The 19,960-nt window shown below is 38.7% G+C and overlaps 1 protein-coding gene across 1 annotated transcript in view; it reads left to right on the top strand.

Moving 5' to 3' along the window:
- Positions 1-4,871: 4,871 nt before the first annotated feature.
- Positions 4,872-19,960, top strand: part of SLC39A10 (solute carrier family 39 member 10) — a 64,225-nt gene continuing 49,136 nt past the window's right edge. The window contains exon 1 of the mRNA XM_086751334.1: positions 4,872-4,952. The gene's annotated coding sequence lies outside the window, so the exon portion shown is untranslated. The remainder of the gene's footprint in view (positions 4,953-19,960) is intronic.

Here is a 19,960-nt window from a genome sequence, read left to right as displayed (position 1 = left end):
TCTAGCTTATTCTTTGTGAGAACAAAGGGCTTCACAACCTGCTTGCAAACCAGATTACTCCTTGCAACCTGTCAAAACGGTTCACCAGGTGGTAGTTTTCTTGCCAAAAGGGTGGCTAAGCTCAGCTCCTGGGTTCCTGTTGACTTCCAGACTCACCAGGAACTGCCCTCTGAGTTCTGAGTAAAGCAGAAAGATGCATCCTTGACTACCAAACATTTATTACCTACCATTACCCTTTAACTGCTTGTTGATAAAATAGGTAAATGGCTGTAATGCTTAGGGGGAATGCCGAACAGGAAAACAAACATTTCCACATTCATGTGAGCTGTTTCCTTGCTCACAAAAGCCTATATTCCAAACACGATGTTAGCATGACCTTTTGATGCTAATATTGCTGCTTTCTGCATAGATGTAAACTAGGCTTTGCATTACTGTAGGGAAATACGTGTCTGGTCTGGAAAGGGAGGCAAAAGATATCAGCAGTAACCCCTACACAATTCAGAAACCCCATTTCCTCCAAACCATCAATAACCTAGCATGCCAGCAGCTTCCTCTGCCCAGAAATTAAGTTTTACTGGGACAGCTACTGACTGTCAATCAGATCAAACGAGAAAGCTGCTGGATGAGAGGAGGTCGATATGGCATCCTTCTCTCCTTGAGAATCTCCTGAAGCCTCAGATTTCAGTGTGGTGCTGTTGCTGCTGCTGGGCATCACAATGCTGCTTCGACCCCACCATATGCCAAGAATTACTCTGTTCCCTTCCCTTCATGCAGATTAGCCGAGCTCGGATGCAATGCTGCTGAGTGAAGCAGCTCCAGGTATAGGCTCTGTGGAAATGACTTTGCCCTCAGAAAACAGTTCAGGTTTTAATTATGCTGTATAGCTGAGTTCCTAATTTAGGTGATTAATATGGGCCACTGTTAGTCACCTTGGTGGGAGATGGTTCTAACAGCTTGGGATCTTACTGAACCTCAGTACTTCTGCTGGAGGGTGTCCTGGTGAAAAAAAACAGAGAACACTTAAAATTTTGGGTTCCTTCAACACTGGGCTTCCTGGTCGTGAAATGCAGAGGTATTGCAAAACTTGCACTTGACAATAAGTATATTAACTATCAAATGGGTACCCTGTAGCATGATGTTCTTTCCAATAAAACAGGCGGTAACAAAACCAGATTGCGTTAGATAGGGAGTGTTCAGCAGCCCAAAGTGGATTTTGGCAGGAAGAACTCCACAAACAGTAACACGCCCCCTCTTGCAAAGAAAAAAAAAAAAAAAAGTCAGAAAAAGACATGCAGTTGTTAATGACCATATGTAATCAGAACTTTGATCTTGACTCCAAGAAAAGGCACCTCAAGCCATTAGCTGGTATCTCGAAAGCAGGCACAGGCATTGGTTTAATGATGGCACAGACTAAGCTGAAGCATGTTGTCTGCTGCTGGTTCTCCCATTTTGCTTAGCCTACGCTCACGCACTTAATCTACAATATCCAAGAGGCTGTTTGTCTTTTACTGATAACCAGAGACCCCTACGGTTTTTAAATGCATTCTACAAAACAGGTGATAACCCTCTGTTCTCAAGAAAGGATGTTCCATGGCAGTAAGAGGCAGTATGGTTAAATTAGAGTGAATACCTCTTCTCAGCCCAGTTTGATACTGTCTTTATTAAATAATGCCTGTCAGACTTGGGTCCTAGAATTCCTATTGTGAGTACAAAATCGGCAAATGATAAACAGGAGGCCATTGTTTTTAGTGAGTATTTAGCATTCTGTAAATAAGCTTGGAGGTACTTGTGTGTACCTCACAGAAGTTATATCTGAAAACTGAGACCACATGAAGCTGCAGAATATGAAACTAAATAAACCTAAATACTTACTGGTATGAACATACAACAGCTGCCTGCAACCAGGAGTGAGGAGAGGGGAGGTGGGAACAAGGATCCCTTGAAAAAATTTGTTCAAACTCCAGCCAAAACCAAACCAGCTTATGCACAAGCTAGGATTTCAGTGAGGATAACAATTTTGGTGAGGAACACCGGCTAAGCCATCCCTGTAGCAAGCATAGAACTCATGGGAATTGGTGGGGGAAAAAAAGGCAGGTATTGCCCTATTCAAATATCATGATCCTGATATTCAGCTCATGATTCATGAGCTGAATAGCTCAAACTGCATCTGAAGTGGGAAAGTTTAAATGCCACCAAAGCTATATTTAAGTTCTTGTCCCAGATCATATAATCACATGATCAACCAACAACAATCTGAAACAGTGACTTGCATAGAACAGCTATTCAGCTTTTCTTTTTTTTTTTTATTCCATTCACACCAAATAGCTTCTATTTTCTGCAGTCAAATATGCTGTGGGGTTTTGAGTAGGTTTTCTGTATGCGTACTTTGGTGTTTAGGGATTCTTTTAAGTCTTGCCTAAGAAAATGTTAAGATCAAACTCGAGGCACTCCAGTCTCCTGTAGTTTTCATCATTCTAAAACTAAGGCAAATCCCTAGTGCTTCTATAACTTAATTTTCTTCATCCTTTTTTGTTTTGGTCATAGGACCAGGCATACTGATTTGCACAAGACACATCCTGTGTCCCTTTGGGGAAAAAACGCAGCATGTATCCTCCTGCTCCTTACCTGTAGTGATGTTCTCCCTCATAACTCTGGCTATTTTAGGTGTATCATGAGCAGAAAATGTGTCTATTTTTATATCCCATGCAGTCCCATCTCTTGAGTCTTTCTTATTATCAAATATCTATTCATTGGTCCTAAATCATTGGTTTACATTTATCTGCATTAAAATGTGTGTCACTCATTGCCTTCAAGGGTTGTACATAAATTAATCTCCTGCATCTAGCACTTTTATTTTTCCTGGTTATTGCACCACCTAGAAATAAAATTATTTTTCGTTTATAGCAGATACTTGAATGTCTATCCCTTAACTGTTTCTTGGTTCAATCTGTCAATTTTTGCAATTAGATTGTGTTGAAGTCCCGTGAGTTTGACAGAATAATTGTAATCAGAATGTTCTTCTCCTTCCAGACTTGAGGGACTTAGAAATTGGAAAACTCACCTCTTTTTTTTTTTTTTTTTTTTTTAAGAGAGAAGAAGTTTCTGACCATTTTCTAAAAAGAGCTTTAATAATTATTTAGATAGAAAACTGTAATCAGCCATTTGTAAAAAAAAAAATTGTAAAAAATCAGTAATTTGTAAAAAGCTGTATCAGCCTTACCCTGTAGTAAAAGTCCAGCACCTAGAAGGAAGTTCATATTTAAATGTGAATCTCTAGTGAGCTACGTGTTATTGTTTTCTGTCCTAGGAGTCCACTTGCAAGAAAAACCTTTGAGCAGTTCTGCTAACTGCTCTGTAATCATAATGAGTTTTTACTTCTGAGAGTACTAAAATATTCTGTTTGTAGGTATGTTCATGTTAATTTTTCACATAATTTTTAAATCCTACCATACTTAGTATAATTTCTTGTAATAACATTAGATGTTCACAGCAAAACATTAAATTATACAGAGCATGCACCAGTGCAAAAATGAAAGGTAAATTTTATTATCTAAATTAAGTCTTGATAATTAATGCTGATTTGTAATCTTTCCCTAATAGACATGTAATAAGCCTTCCCAGAACAGTTGCATCAGATTTCTACCATTTTATCCAACTAGGGGAATGAAATGCTACTCTTATTTGACTCTATGATCATATGATTAAACACCTCCAAAGCCCACTGGTGCTCCTAGAAGGACTTACATAGGCAAGTCTCTCACACATAGGATTGAGCCCTTCCTGGTGGGAGGAATGTCTTCTCCTACGTGCCTCTCTTCTGACTGTGAGACTACATCCCCTTTTGCCAACTGCAGCTGCTCTTCCTCCAGACGGACACACTGCCCAGTGGGTGCATCACTTTCCACCAGCTGCAGCTACTTTGACAGCCACAGAGGTGGGGGGAATTGAGTCTTCCTGGTGTGACAAAAGTGCTTCTTGGTGCTTGAGTGGTAACGGCTTCTGGGGATAATAAAAATTTGCTGGTGAAAATAACTTGATTAGGAGCATCTGAAAACACACTTCAAAATGTGGCACAGAATAGTTTGACTTTAGTTCCCAACCATGTTGCTTTCAAGTAAGTGAAAGCACTCAAATACGGTCTTAGAATGAGGAGAGTTTATTTTATTTCAGTTACCTGTACAAATAATTCCAATCTACAGATCAGTTGCCCTGGTTTCAGTAATGTGCATATTTAACACAGGAAAACACATGTGTCTAAACTTAGCCTGCAATATTGAAGCAACTTATTAAGACAGATATTTAACGTATATTTGGTATATTAAATATGCACAGCTGATAACAAAAGTTCATCATAATAATTCTATTTAGTTAAATGTGCACATTTTCCAGCAGAAACACAAAGAATATTCGTATCAAGTCTGAACAAACTACCCCTAATTACTTCCTGTCAAAACTGATGCAAAAGCAACAGGAAACAAGTTAACTTTCTTAATTCTTTGATACTTAATGTTCTATTGTCTGATCCAAGGGGAGAAAAAAAAAAGAAATAATTTACTACTACTATAGTCTTATTTCTGTAGTGCAGAAATTACTTCACAATTACATAACCATGTCCTCTGCACACCGTGATGTCTTTTGTTTGTAAATCATCTCGAGGGAATCCACGAAGCCGCTACTGGCAGTCAAGGAGGCAGGAATTTTATGTAGTTTTCATGACAAGCATTTTCCCAAAAGTGTTCTGTTTCATGGTCAATTCCTGGTAGTGGTCTCATTTGATAAACATCCTCCACGTGTTTTGGACCTCCTTGTCTATAAAATGTTACCCCAGCAGTCTTCTGTGGCACTGCTGTGGATAAGAGGTTTAGGGAATGGTTTATGTATATTAGAGTAAAATCTCTAGTTTCTTTTCTCCCCCTGTGAAGACAGAATCCAGTCCATCTCCAGGATAGCCAGTAAGTATAACAGGATATTTCATTTATTTCTGTATCCTAGCTGAGCAGACAGTACATTAGCAGACAATGAAATGGTGAAATATAATAAACTTCTACAGAACTGCTAAGAAAGTTGCAGAACAAGAATTCAAGTCTACTCTGATCTCCCTAAATAGAAGTCTGTGGGTGTAAACCTGAGGGCAGAATTTGGTTGCTTTATTAAACCAGGAGGTACAGGAAGTCAGTTAGCTTTTTCTGCCCCACAGACTCTTCATGAAACATCAAGGGGAGCAAAGAGAGAGAATATTCCTTCAGCTTGTGAAAAGGAGCAATAAATGTGGAAATCGAGGATTATATTTTTAAATTAAAATCTGTTGTGGGCATAAAATGCAGTCCCAGGAAGTTGGTTCACAAGTGGGAACCATGATATCAGATGTAATAATGACATATTGGACTACATCTTGTATTAATTCAGAAGTGTTGCAAGCTTTGAAACTTCTTCACCCACAAGAGGGTTGAGTGTTAAAGCTGTGAACATTGTGAAGGTGATATCAAAGCCTGTTGCACTCAGCACCTTGATAAATAGCTTGTAGCTGGGCTAGCAGTGTGTATCCCTTAATCTGTAAAATAGGCAGTTTGACCAGTAAAGACCTGCTGGATGATAAGGGAGGAAAAAAAAAAAAAAAAGAATAGACACATATGAAGCATGTAGCTGCATCAGGTGTGTTAAGAAGTAATGAATGAGAGAAATGTGCTGTTAGTGTGATCATCATCGTTCTTTATTACACATCATAACTTTTCTCACCATTTGTGTATAGAGCATTAATGGCATACACTCAGAAAAAGCTCAAAAAGAAAGAATTAAATTACATCATTTTCTCTCAAACTATTCTTTAGAGTTGTTTTGGGCATTAAACAGATGAATAGAAATGTGAAAGTGGTAGAGCAGAAGATAACTTAGCTTTCCAAAAGGATTCACCAAACACCTGCATTTAAAATGGGTTACAATAAATTTATTGCATTCTTATCAGGCAATTAAAGTTATACAGCATGCATAGAAGTGCTTGGTTTGGTGGGGTTTTTTTTAAGTCAAGAAATCTGTTTTATAGCTGAAAATTTAATTTGCTGATGATGGATCATCAGTAACTAAAGCCAAACAAGGGTTAGGGGTGCCACCTCAAGTTAGATATCAAATCTAGGGATGGCAAGGTCATGGTGCCCCCCAAAAACAATTTTCGGAGGGAAATGGTTCAGGGTGCAGAAGGGGTAGTATTCCCAAACCCATTTTTACAAAATGCTGCAGTGTTTGATTTCCAGTAAGATCTGTCCTTGAATAAACTGCTAGTAAAGTGAGTTATGCAATTATTTCAAGTAGGATTGGCAGGTTACATATGCATGTAAAATATCAGATGGCATGATAAACTGTGTGAAAGAAGCATCAGCCTGGGTCCCGAATTGCTTGATAAGGAAGGGTGTTTTGCATCACAGCAGGTTAAAACTTCAGGGTCCTGGAGCACCATTAGCATAATCTGTCACCTGTCTAGGCAGGTGATAATTGCTCCTGGATAGGCCTAAGGAAAATGAACATTTGGAAAACATAAAGGGGCACTCAGTGGCAAAGAAGGAGGAATTCTGAAGTTACCTGGGACTGAATTAATATAAAAAGATTCTTCTCAGCAGGGTGGAGTGAGGAGGAAGCCTTGAATCTTAATAACTCTCCAAGAAGGATGTTGGTAGTACAAATAAAGGAAGGATTCCCAAAGCTAGGCTCCTTGTATCCCGCAGGATATAAGCTATGCAAAAGGACTGAATCTCTGAACATCTGTGTTAAGAATCTAACAGCATAGTGGCTGGATAGAAGGGAAGTAGAAGAAACTTCTGGTCTTGCAATAAGTAGATTTTGTATGGTTCCCTCTCATTTCTGTCCTCTGTCTGTAAATGCTTTGTATGTCATTCAGTTATCTATTTTGGATTTTGTATAAAGAATGTTCTTAAATAACCTGGGCTTTAATAACTTCAAGACACCTAACTACTGTCAAGGTATTCCACCCTTTACAGATGTGATAAACTTTAAGCTGGGATGCTGGACCATTTTCATAATGTGCCCTCCCCACTCCCCTCCAGTATCACCCTCGGGTATCCTGAGGATAACCAAGCGTACCTCCGTTAGGCGCACGGGCTACTGTAGAGATGAGCATTCAGAGCTGCGGGTCAAAGAAACAGCTTTGGATTGGCAGCATTAGTCAAGAAGCTCCTTGGTATACATTAAGATAGTGGGGCCTGTGCAACTAGTAATGTTTCCCATCACTGAATTTTGGCAGTTCTCTGCTCGGTCTGTCAGCTGCTATGGATGGTATTCCACAATGTATAGGATTATATATGGGTTGTATTTTAGGGAGAAGGTACATGGACTTAGGCATTGAAACATTCACCACATATTATTTTTCAGAGTCCAGTCCTAGGTGATATAGAGGCTTTCAAAACCGTTATCATGTTGCTTAGATTGTGCCTGCATAAATCTTTTAACACATTTACTTCTATATGATGAATATACAGGCTCCTAAACAAAACTAGTACCTAATACTGTGGCAATTATACCTACACTAGCAAAGGTACAGATTAACTAATTGCATGTTCTTTAAAAGTTATGTATTTTCATAACTTTCAGGGCATTCAGGAGCGAAGTCATAATCACAGAGGGGTTTACGGTTTTTTGGTTTTGTTTTTTTTTCTTTTCCTGAACTGGAACTCTACAAACTCAAATCCTAATCAAAATTGATTTTGATAAACTTTAAAGTGTCTTGCCTGTTAAAATGTCTCCTTAAGGTTTCAAGTGCTAGTTAGTCTTTCCCTCTATCAGACATGGGTTTTTTAAGGTCACTGCACTTGTTCAGTCAACAAAACTTCCCGTGACGTTTTCCTTAATCACTTTTGCCGTCTCTTTCTCAATTTCTTTTTCTTTTCATCCCATATTTCCATTTTAAAAATTTATTCCTATTTATCCAATTTACAGCCTCATCTTTATTCCCAGAATATCAATTGCCTTTATGATTTCTTACTTGGTCCAACAGACACTTTTTTATAAGTATTTCTGGTTATCATCTTCCTCCCCCATCATTTTGTCTCTTCTCTTCATTATTCTCTCTCATTCTATTAAGCTTCCATTTGGACACTAATATGTCATTCCAGGAGCAGCTGTATTAAAGAACTAGTCATCATTAAACTATTTTAAAGTAATAGGTATGAGTTGTACTCCTTTCTTCTAAGGAAAATTAGACTTTATTGGCAAGGAGACAGAGTGGAGCTGTCAGAAAGTCTATATTGTGTTTCCAGTTGTGCATCTGTCCTGGTATGTAACTTGCTGGCTTTTTCTTGTGCTTCTAATTTCAACCTCCAAGCCTAGGCATTACAATGCTTTATTCTTGCTAGTGTACTTTAATTAGTTGCATTCATTTACAAGTCTTGTTCCTCAGACCAGTAGAAATGGCAATGCTAATTCAGTATGTCCAACATTGAAGCACTAAGTGCACTTTTAGGTCCATACAGGAAATCTACTAGAAATCAAAGACAGTAAGTTTCTTGAAATTTGAAGGCAGATATATTAAATGGCTTCTAGTTTTTGCCTCCCCTTTCTCATCACTGGTTTCAAGTCACTTTTACTGCCTTTGCATCAGAAATGACTGCAGTAACATCAGAAATGGCAATGTGCTCTTCCTTTTTTATGTCATCATTTATAATGCAGTTAATATTAAATTGAAATGTCAAGTTAATGTTCATTGATCGAAACAAAGTCATCTAGATACCCCTGGAAGAGAGGTCTAGAAAATATTTTTCCTTTATGTTCCTGTTAGTTAAGGCTCAGTTTTCCATTTCAGTTAGGGTGAAAAGACAACATCTTTGAGGTTTTATGCAGATTCAAGGGCCTGTCTGCCCAAAGCTGACTTTAAGAGGAAGATGTGAATCACTGTATCTTCCTCTTCTTGTCTGGGGAGAAGTGGCCTATATGGAAACTCTGTCATACTTCAGTGGTACTGTCTGCCAGTACAGGATGTCTGTGAAGACACTATTGCAAGGGCATCCTTTGCTGTGTCATACAATAAATGTGACACACGTAGGGAACATCAGACTTCCTGCATGTAAGCTGCCATGGGATGCCTGCTCAATGGATGACACAGATTTCCAGATAAAAGCCATTCATGGGTGAAAGATCCTGTGCAATTGCATGTATCTGCAATAACTACACATGAGAGAGAGTTCTGAAGTCTTTCACTGAGAATGGGACCAATGTACCAAAGCTGTTTGTTCTCTCAAATAAGGTTCTGCCTACAGCAGAAGACTCTCTTGGAAAGCATAAAATTATCATTGGCCTGATCATCTCACACCAGTAGATCTTCCAGGGGATCTCCATGTATGTAATGTATGGATATTAAGAGTGTTAGAAAATTTGCCATTGCTGAGGTAATTCTCTATTGCTAGACCAACTTCTTAAACTTTTTGCAGAGATACAACACTGAAAGAAATCTAGGAGCAGGAATCTTGATCTAGTCAGAGCCCAAATATTGGAAAGAGGGACGTGTGAATGACAGATACCTAGAACTGCTTTCCAAGAGCTGTAGGGACACTATTGTACAGTGTGAAAATTGCAAAGCTGAAGATAAAATGAATTTATCATAATCTGTGTCACTTCAAAAAATTATTAAATGTGTCAAATGAGCTACTTTAATGTTCTCAGACACTATTTTTCAAGCATTCTTCCAGCTCAGTAATACCTTTTGAATTTTCCCTAGAATACTGCTTCAGCATACCTGCCATCCACCATTGCAAAGGGGAGGTGGGAGCAGAAAGCTTTTTGAGACTGCCAATTCCTTCAGGCACCTGATTCAGGTGCCACCCATCTGTTCCAGATTAGTTTCCATTTTGCCCCTCTTCAGGTTATACCTTTTATTTTCTTCTATTAAAGCAGTGAACATATAATCATGTGCATTTTCCACCTTTTTAATTTTGTCTGAAACTGATTCTGACCTTTTGGTTTTAATTATCATGAGACAACCTTGAACTACCTTTAAAAACCTTCTGTGAAGCAAGCCCACATTGTACATCTCCATTGTATTTTTCAAATTGAGGATTCTTGCCATCCAGTCTTCAGATACATTTGAACAGCACCCTGAAACAGAGGTTTGTAGTTAACATCGACTCCCTCATCTCTCCAAAAAGTCTTTCTATAGTACAGTATATCCAGTGAATAAGAACCCAATTCCAATTCAGATGTGGGGTAGCTAGTAGACTGTTACCCCTTCAGTTCTCTCAGGAAAGAAGCGAGGGCAAGGCAGTGCACCTGGTTAAGAGCATTAGTTGTTCACTTTGTGCCTTTCTTCTATTACGATTTTCAAATGTCTCCCCATTGTTATAAGCACATTGGGCTCACAAGAGCAATTAGATTAGCAGAATTTCAAAACTCGTGGCTTTTTATGACTGTACCTGGCTTGTCTTGGCCAAGAAGAATCACTGTTATGATTCCACCTGGATAAAAGATCTTACCCACCTCCTCAACTATTTGTTCACTATTGTCTCTATCAGTATGTGTTCCCATACCCTCTTCCAATTTCTTATCACTGATTGCTAGCTCTGGAGGAAAACAGCAAGAGGCAGCACTAATGGGAGAGTTAAATTAGCCCACTTTCACACACCACCTTCAGTAAATCCACACCTGAATAAAAGCCTTCAGTAGCCAAGAGAAAGAACAGAAGGTTAAGACTTGTAGCTCAAGAGAGGCAAATCTGTGACTAACTCCTCAGATAAAGGACATTGCAGGTATTCCCTGCAATGATGCTCTGAGTCCATTTCCTCTCTTACTGTAGGGGAATGTCAGATGTAATGCTACTTGATCCATATCTCTTTGGTGTAATTACTGGCTTAACCTTACCCCTTCCTCTCTCATACAAAAGAAAGCACGTTGGCTTTGCATAGATGGGATGTGAAGCGCTACTCCTGTTACTGCAAGAAGAAACCTCATGCAGACAGTGGAATTAAGCTGGTCTAAAACACAACATCGAGCATCTTTAACAGAGAAAGACAGATTACTGCTGGAATTAAACCCCCACTTTTCTGCTTGAAAGAGGTTTTCTTATTCCTGTATTTCATTCTCTGTCCAAAAATTCAGCCTGAAAAACTCAGACCTTTACCAGCCTGTCATGATGACCATAATCAAAGCAAATTTTGTGCTTTTTCAATGCTAAATAAATAAAATTACTATTTCTTCTATTTATTCTTGAAGCGTTAGGTAAGCTATTATTAACCCAAATCACTACATTTGAAAACATTAAATCATTGTCTCCCATAAGTAAGTGGAAGCCATCATGAAGAATTCACAGGACACTGAAACAGAAAAAAAAAAAACAGTACTTATTGTTACCGTGTACATTTGTAGATTTTGGGGAATGCTGTTGGCAGTGTTCTTGTGTTTCTTAGAGTAATTATAAATACTTAAAGAGAATTTTGGAGGGGATTTTTTTAATGCTGCAATTCTAAATTTGCAAAGTAAATTTAGTGTGTAGCTTAGAGATGAATATATGAATAAATGTTCTAAAGAAAAAAATAGAAGAAAATACCATTATTAATTTTATTTAATGTGCAAGCATTGAGAGGAATCCTAAAACCAACCAGTAACTCTCACAACAGATATCCCACTCTGGAAAGAGCATGGTAATTTATACTTGACAATACAAAATTAAAACAATGTATTTTTCAAATTTATACCAGATAAATTGATAGGCTATCATTAATTTTCAGATTATTAATCTTTAATCTATCTGATAAAACCCCAGCCTTCTAATAAAGTGGGCTAATCAATGGAGACAGTCTATTAACAAGCTGAATGCTGTGTACCTAATTAGGTTTGGCTGAGCTAACTGCCCTCTGAACGTGTTTTCCTGTGCTTCAGCTAGAAAGCCATCCTCGGGGCACTGCTAGTCTTCTGTTCCTGCTGTGCTGCCTTATCTAGTAAACTTCCACCTCTGAACTCATTAAAATATTTTATTTCCTTAATTACAAGATGCTTGCTCCATTCTTCTGCAAGACTACTTACCCTGATTCTATCTCTGCATTAAACATTTTTAGATTTGGGCATTTCTAAGCATTAGTGAAACAGAATCAGAATCCATTTTGACTGTAAGTGGGGAGATCTGATCCCTGGAAAAGGAGCTGTGCTAGCTTGATAAAGCTAAGAAGACATTCTTGTAAGTCTTCAGACATTGCTGGAGTAGCGATGACTTAGACAAACACCTTTTCCATATCGATGAGAATTATTATAAACTGCCTTCAACACATTAAGCATAGAATTGCAATAGTTAGACTCAGGGTTTTTTTTACCCAAATTCAAGGGAGCATCAAGTTTTGGTTTTTAGGTAGGATCGTAACATCATGCATTGTAGCTAGAAAAGTGGCACTGGGCTTTGATTCAGCAGAGTCTTTGGCTATCAAAATCTGTAAGTGTTTTGGTCTTCTGGAAATGGTCACGACTTCACTTGCCATACTGCAGAACTTGATTTAAAATACTTTTTAAAGATCATTTAATCTTGCGAAGATGAATGAACAGAGCACTGCTGCTCCTTTGGGCATGTGCTCATGAAATCTCAGAGCACTCATTGCTGGTTCAGGCTTCGTGTCTCCTGGGGAGAGGGTGGTGAGTTTCTCTGTAGTGTTTTGTTTGCAAAACAAAGTGCCTTTTCTGGTAATACGCATTACCCCAATTCCAGGACTAGGTGCTGGAGCTGAAGTTACGTGCGTTACAGATACAATTCGTCGTAAACTTAGATGGTGCCAGTCAGCAGCTCTAAGTGTAGGTTTTGTTTCTCGTAAATCTAGAACCAAGAGATTTTGTCTAATTTCTTTTTTTTTGGGATTTTTTTTTTTTTGGATGTTGCTGTTGATTTGAGACTTAACAAATTGTTAACATAAACACAAAGCAAAAATAAGAAAATTATCTGAACTTCTGAAAAAAATACAAGTAACCATGCTTTTGGACATACCACAATCTCCCTCTGTATTTAGTTCTTTTATGTATCCTTTTACTTACAGTACTATGTTGTTTGTTTATTGTACTTTAAACTTTTGTGCTTAATTTATTTGTAAAGAATAGGCAGCACATGCGTCTCAACACGTCTGTAGCTTCAACTCCTGCCTTCTTGACCATGTCTATGGCAGCAGCTTCATTCACCTGCTACCCTTGCTGATTCCAGTTAGACTTTTCCATCAGCTGATCTGCAGGAATGGGCCCCAAGAAAGCAAAGGAAAAAGTTTCTACAAAGTGGCAAAACAAGAAGAGCTTGCTCTTAAATTCAATGTCTTAACTAGATCCCCTCAGCACAGAAATAGACAGACACAGAATTGTCATTATGAGTAAACTGGACTTAATTATAGGCTAATAATATGAACTTGAGCAGATGAAGGCAAAGCAGAGAGGCAATGTATGAAGGCAGACAGTACATAATTTCTGGAATATCTATGCTGCATGCTTTTCTGCAACAACTTCTGGCACCTGAAAGCAATGTAAACACCTTGCTGCTTACAATGAAATATACTCTGTGATGTGAAATTTTCTGTGATGGCTCAAAGAAACTAAAAGCTAAAACAATTTCCTTGAAGGGGTGAGAGGGAAGGGAGCCTTTCTTCATGGGCAAAAATTCCTATGGGAAAGAAACCAAGCCATGCCATTTAATAATAGCTGTGCATTACTGCTTAATTGCAGATGTTGGATTTATCTTTTATATTTCTCTCTTCCATTGTCATTAAAAAAAAAAATCTCTATTGAAACTGAAACTTGAGAAACAAAACTAACTTTGAAGTTTAATCTAGGGTTTATTGAAGTGAGCATATTAATTTCAGTAGACACTGCATCAGTCATTTGGTATACTGCTTTTCTCCTAGAGCCACGTAATATTTGAGAGCACTATACAGAGACTTCTCTGCATACTAGAGAGGCCTAAATGTTACTATCAAATAGAGAAAGAAACAATGTCATCTTGAATGACATACTGAATTCAGTTTGTATGAAGCATTTCATAAGAGTAATTTGTTATGTTGGTATCGTGGTTGCTATGGTGTTGCATACCTGGCAGAAATCAAGGTGTGTTTTTTGGTTTTTTGGTTTTTTTTTTTAATGTTTATGCAATGCACCTAAAGAAATAATGTCTTTCAAAAAGCCTGGCTTCTAGGACTTCTCCCGAAACAGCAGAATCTGGAACAGACCTAAATGCTTGGTAGTCTCACGGCAGGAAACACTCACTCACCCTCCTTATTCACACACACATCAGCTTCATGTCCTGCCACACTCTACCTTCCATAACAAATGCTCTTGTCCTAATTTGGTGTATGGTCACAACCACATTTTTCAGTAATGATTGTGACATGCAAAGGACGTGATTCAGCAAGACCCTAAAAGATGTGCCTCACTCATAACACATTTACCTTCCCATTGGTTTGAAAGGAGCTACTAAGCAACTAAGTGGAGGTAAATACTTAGCTTGTGTAAAGCCAACAACATGTTTTAAACTCTTGAATTAGAGCCTGATAAAGGGTAAGTACCACGTTCCTTTATAAAAGTCTTTTATCGTCATTTTCAGGGGAAAAAAATTTAAACCAACCAGACTTCCTGGAGGTTTACTATGTGACTAATGGAAATGATTGCTTCAGGGTAATAGAAGCCAAATAATCTCTTTTCCACATTCTCTTCGAACTCTACCAGCCACAAGCACAATGAGGGGCGGAGGGAGGAAAGCCTTGCATCCCGTTGTCTCCACAGGACTTGCTGTTCCCTACGGAACATCAGTGTCGGTTTTTCCAATGACTTACAGTTTTGTCAGATGGAAAGCATCTTTCTCTCAAAGATAATGTATATGTTTTGAGTGTATGGGCAGAGAAGAAAATTGTGTTACTCACGTACGGCTTGCTTGTTTTTTAAGCGCTTCAGTAAACATTGCTACCTTGTAGTTTGTGGATGCCACACAGTACCAAAGACTAAATTGTATTAACTCCTATTTTCAAACATGTCAACAAAGTAGTACTGCTATAGGTATCTCAAAATTCTGTACAACATTTTTTTTTTTATACCTACTTTAAAGCTAAAGGTTGAAAGTTCTCTAGAAAAGTTGTAGCAGTCAGCTTTTCTGTGGAAGGTTTCTGGTGTCCGGTTTGGCTCCTCCTAGAACATGACAAAGTGAAACTAAAGGAAAATATCTTTTGCCTCCTCTCTGAATTTACGCTAACAATGTGCTTTTTTTTCCGAAAACAGGACGGTCTCAATACCATACAAATATTATTGCAAAGCTTTAATCCCCTGAAAATTAAGTCAGGCTAAAGCAAATAAAGTCCACTGAGGAGAAGCTATTTTTATTCGGGCATTAACCCCAGCGGCACTGTGAAAGGCCATTCCAGCGTGTGTCACCATCCACACGTCAAATGGGAAAGTGTTCTCAAGCTGCTTCTTCCTGTGTGATAATTGAAGGAAAACTGGTTTAAAACTTAATTTGGTGATGATTATTCCTTATCAGTATCTCAGGAACAGAATACATGTATATTGTATGTCCTTTGTGTCACCAGGGCATGGCTGGCTGAGAGCGATGCTATGCAGTTACAGTCAGTGGTTAGAGACTTCAAAGGCCTGCAGGGAGAAGAGTGTCTGGGCAGTGAAGAGAGGTAGATCGCTTAAGTTTTACAGTTAGGCCCTTATCAGCAACTGATTCGTTTTTCTTATTGATTCCTCTGTACTTGTCGCTATTCAGTTACAAACCCACTCTGGCAAATGCTGTCACAGAGGAACCATCAGCACTAGCTTCAGCACTATGTATCCTAGCCTTTAAAAAAAAAAAAAAAAAAAAGCCCACCAAAAAACCATCCCTCAAATGACAATTTGGCAATGTCCTAATACCAACATGACTTCTGTGGAGCTGCATTGGTCTGCCAAATTCCCAGTCTTGTTATTTCCTCCCTGCTCAGCTTTCTGAGCAATTGCTGCTCAGGTTATGTTAGCATGAAGACTCTGTCTCAAGCCCTCAGGAGATCATTGACTTTTGAGATGAATGTTTCTGCTCCTGTGCTGTTTTGCAGTGCAATACAAGTGGCATTAAAAAAAAAAAAAAAGTTGAAAAAGTTGCAGTAATTTTGACCCACCCCACCCTCCCCTGCAAAAATGGCTTTTCTCTGCATTAAGGTTTTAGATTATAATTAAAACCCTTAGCAATAACCTCTGAAAAATAGCCTTCTCCTGCTTTGCTGTTTGCAGTAACTGCAGCTTGCACCCTGCACACATCTTTGTGCTCAACAGTTAAAACTTTTGTGCAGTAATATGAAGTGCCTCCTGTGAAAACAGCAGCTCTAGTTTTAGAACTGGAGCACTACCATAATATTGGTTTTACTAGCTCAGGCTTCAATTTCAATATAATAATAAATAAATAAACCCCTGTTCAAACAGCTTCTTAAAAATACAGTTGTTTAAAAAAGAAACTGTATAGCCAGCAGCTATTCCTGTTAGAGGGAAGTGACTACAGGCCATGCAGTCTCTCCCTCCTGTAAATGAGGAAGAGGAGAAGGAGCGAAATGACAGGAGCCAGACACTGCTGTCCTGAGTGATGAAGCTGGCAGTCGACATGGTGTAAGTGGACTGGTCTGCTCTGTAACGTGTGCCTGCTGCTCGCAGGAAGGGGTTGCGTGCAGTAGTTTTGGCTGCGTCATGGCTGGCAGCTCATGTTCTGATTCATTGCTATTTAGAAGCTGCATAATCAAATCTGGGTTTGTCTCATTAGCGATAGCTGTGGTACTGTTAGTATCTTCTGAGATAATGGGGCCAAAATTTGTATACCTGTATTTCAGGATAAGAAGTGTAGATTACATTAAAACCGAAGCCCCCTTGGAAAAACAGCAATGAGTTCTTAGTCATTCTTAGTCTATGAATTTGACATACCCTGTAATGTAAATAATGTTATCCTGTAATCACACTGTTCAAAGTAAGTACTTGTTGGTCATTTGAGAGAAACTTAAGTAAAACTCCGTGAGCTGCTTTTGGGATGAGAATTTCCCTGAGTTTTACCTCTGCTTCGCGTGGGAATTCGGCAACGAGCCAGCCCAGCCCACGTACGCGTGGGCCGGGGAGACCCAAGCAGTCTCTTTTCAAGTATCTGGCTTGCCTAGAATACGCTTATTCCAAGCTTCCTTGCAAATTATTAGGAGGTACTGTCTTTGTTTTAACTTCTACTTATTTTTAAGAAACAACGTCTTGGCGCTACTGTGTACAACTTCCTTTTTTTCATTATATCTATATTGATTTGCCAAAGGATCTTATGTTGTGCTTCAGAAACTTATTCTCAGACTTTTAATGAACTGGAAATTTGATAGATTACAGGCTTTCAAACTTCAGATTTCACTTGCAATTCATCCAGTCGATTTGTCTCTCACATGTTTAACATTTAATTAATAAAAAAGATGTGAATGAGATTACAGCGTTTACCCAGTAACAAAGACTTATACTAAACTATCTGAAAAAAAAAAATAGAGGAAGATGATTCTCTGAAGTCTTTACTGTTCAAAGCAAGGCTATGATTCAAACAACTGTGTTGAGGTACTAGGTTTAGGTAACTATGTAAGTGGTGTGATAGCCAAAAGTGACTCACTTTAATATCTGAATAGGGTGAAGCACCATCATGGGTGATTCCCCCCCCCACCTGCTAAGAAACCTCAGCAGTAACTTATACAGAAAAACTACTCAGAAGCTACACAGATACACTCCTTACACGTTTAGAGAAAGCCTCCTGTTGGACGCAGTTCCAGAAGCAAGCACATTTATTGAGGGATGGCACCATGATTAAATGAAAAAATAAATATCAGTTCACTCCCAAGACCTTGACTTTTGTCCCCCACCTGTCCAAAAGGCAGTAGTATTTGTTTTCTTTTTCAAATAATTTTCAGCCTTGAATTACATCACTGTGTGCTTGTGGAGCATTTTGGTATGGATTCAATAATGTTAATCTGTTACAAAGAACAGCTTTCGCTGTTCAGCCTTTTATTTCAAATATTCTTGGCATGCACTGTTTTACCAACAAAAGGGATGAACTCAACACTCCTATGTTTTTCTTGGAGAAGTCCACAAGAATTTCAGTAGAGCTATGATAGAGGCTTATCTGGGTTTACCCTTTGTGTATATGGGAATGAATTTTTAGTTACATTTATAAAGTGAGAGGTAAGAGAAAATAGAAGGTTATCTGAGAGGACTGAAAAGACTTAAATAGTGTGAGTGAAATCAAACATTTTCAAGCATAACTTTTTTCTTTTTTCTTTTTTTTTTTTTTTTTTTCCCCAATTTCAGTGTTGACAAAACTGGCATTAAGTTTGTCTCAGACTGGTTTGCTTCCCCTGAGTTCAACGGTCTGCTAGTTATCTCAGCAATGTTAGTCCAACCCACCCATTACAGAAATGGCTTTATTTTCTCTCTGCTTGTTTACTGGCATTCCCACCCTTGAATCTTCGCAGAGCGCTCTGTGCTCTAATACACACCCAGTACTTCACCTGACACGTCAGCAAAGACGAATGACCACATCCCCCCTTCCACAAGCAGTCTCACTAGTCCCATGCTCGCTTGAGGAAATGCTTCAAAACTTCTCTTCCTCTTCTGAAGGATCACAGTATTTGTTCAGCACAGTGTTACTCTGTCCTGCTGCTATAGCTTGCCCTAGGTGGAGTTACTACTGGTTTACAGCAACAGGTATCAAGTGAGGTTGCCTAGACATGCAGCTGAAAAATAGCAATGAAACAGGCATCCTCATTTCTGTGCCCCTCTTCCCAGCTTCTAGCTGTGCAACATCCACATGGCCTGTCTCCATGTAATTTCACTGGTATTAATCTCTGATTTTCACATTTCTTGTCATTTAGACCATATTCTATGTGTCCCTGTGCTTCACCTTTTGGTGTATCAGATTAATTTTAATTTTACTCTCTTCTTCATAGCTGCTTATGCTTAAATTCACGTTCCTACTTGTGTCATTAATACTGTAATTACCATCTAACCGTGCGAAGCATTTTGGGGCAGCAACATGGAAAATAAAGCAGCAGCACCTAGGAGTACTATCAAATGGTTGTACTGAAAGGTGTGGAAATCGGAGTGTTTTCTACTGCCATTCATGCCCCTCCTTGATGCCTCCTTATTTATTGTCTGTAGAAACAGGGAGTTTAAGCATGCTTTTCTATCGTGGAATACAGGTGGAACAAATACAAAAAAGTCAATTATGGGGAAAAACCACAACAACTTCAATACATGCCAACATTTCAAAGCCAAGGTCATGTACTTACAACACTGATGGCAGCCTGAAGGCCAGTATCCTACTGCTCCCTCTAATTCCCATTTATGTAATTACCAGGCATGGAAAGAGAAACACAGCTAAGCTTAAGCTAACTCTTTCCCTAAATTGTGGGCCACTCATCAATAATTTTGATTTTTAGAGCCTTTCTGTTGATTTTAGATTTTGCTACAGATACTGTTGATTTAAAGAAAAACAAACAAAACAACAAACAACATGTTTTGTAATTTGGTTTATTTCTGCAAACAATATCTTTGTTTTCCCTGCCAGTGCGTGTTCTCGTCTCCTGTCTTCTCTGTAGGTGTCTCTTTGAGGCTTCAGATCTGTGATGAAAAAGGGATGAGGCTGTACAAAATCTCTGTCCATTCAGTCAAGCTTAAGTTACTGAAGCATGTCCACAGTAGCTCTGGTTCCCCTTTCCATTGCTGAAATTTCATAGATGATCAATCCCTCCTGAGCTACCTAAAACAGGTATCTAGTATCTTAAGGATGTCTTGGCTTCCTGATTCTGCCTGCTGATAATGGAGGAATTGCAGGAGTCTAAAATGTGTCATTTCCACTCCCATGTGCAACAGAGGTGAAAGAAATGGGGAACATCACCCCAGCTGCCTACTATAATCCAGCTTTAGAATAACTACGCTGGTATTACTCAGCTAAGTCTAGGTCATATGTAAGACTGCCAATCAA

This window comes from Chlamydotis macqueenii, chromosome 6 (assembly GCF_036417535.1).
Source record: "Chlamydotis macqueenii isolate bChlMac1 chromosome 6, bChlMac1.mat, whole genome shotgun sequence".
Taxonomy (NCBI): Eukaryota; Metazoa; Chordata; class Aves; order Otidiformes; family Otididae; genus Chlamydotis; species Chlamydotis macqueenii.
This window is presented reverse-complemented; position numbering and strand designations above follow the sequence as displayed.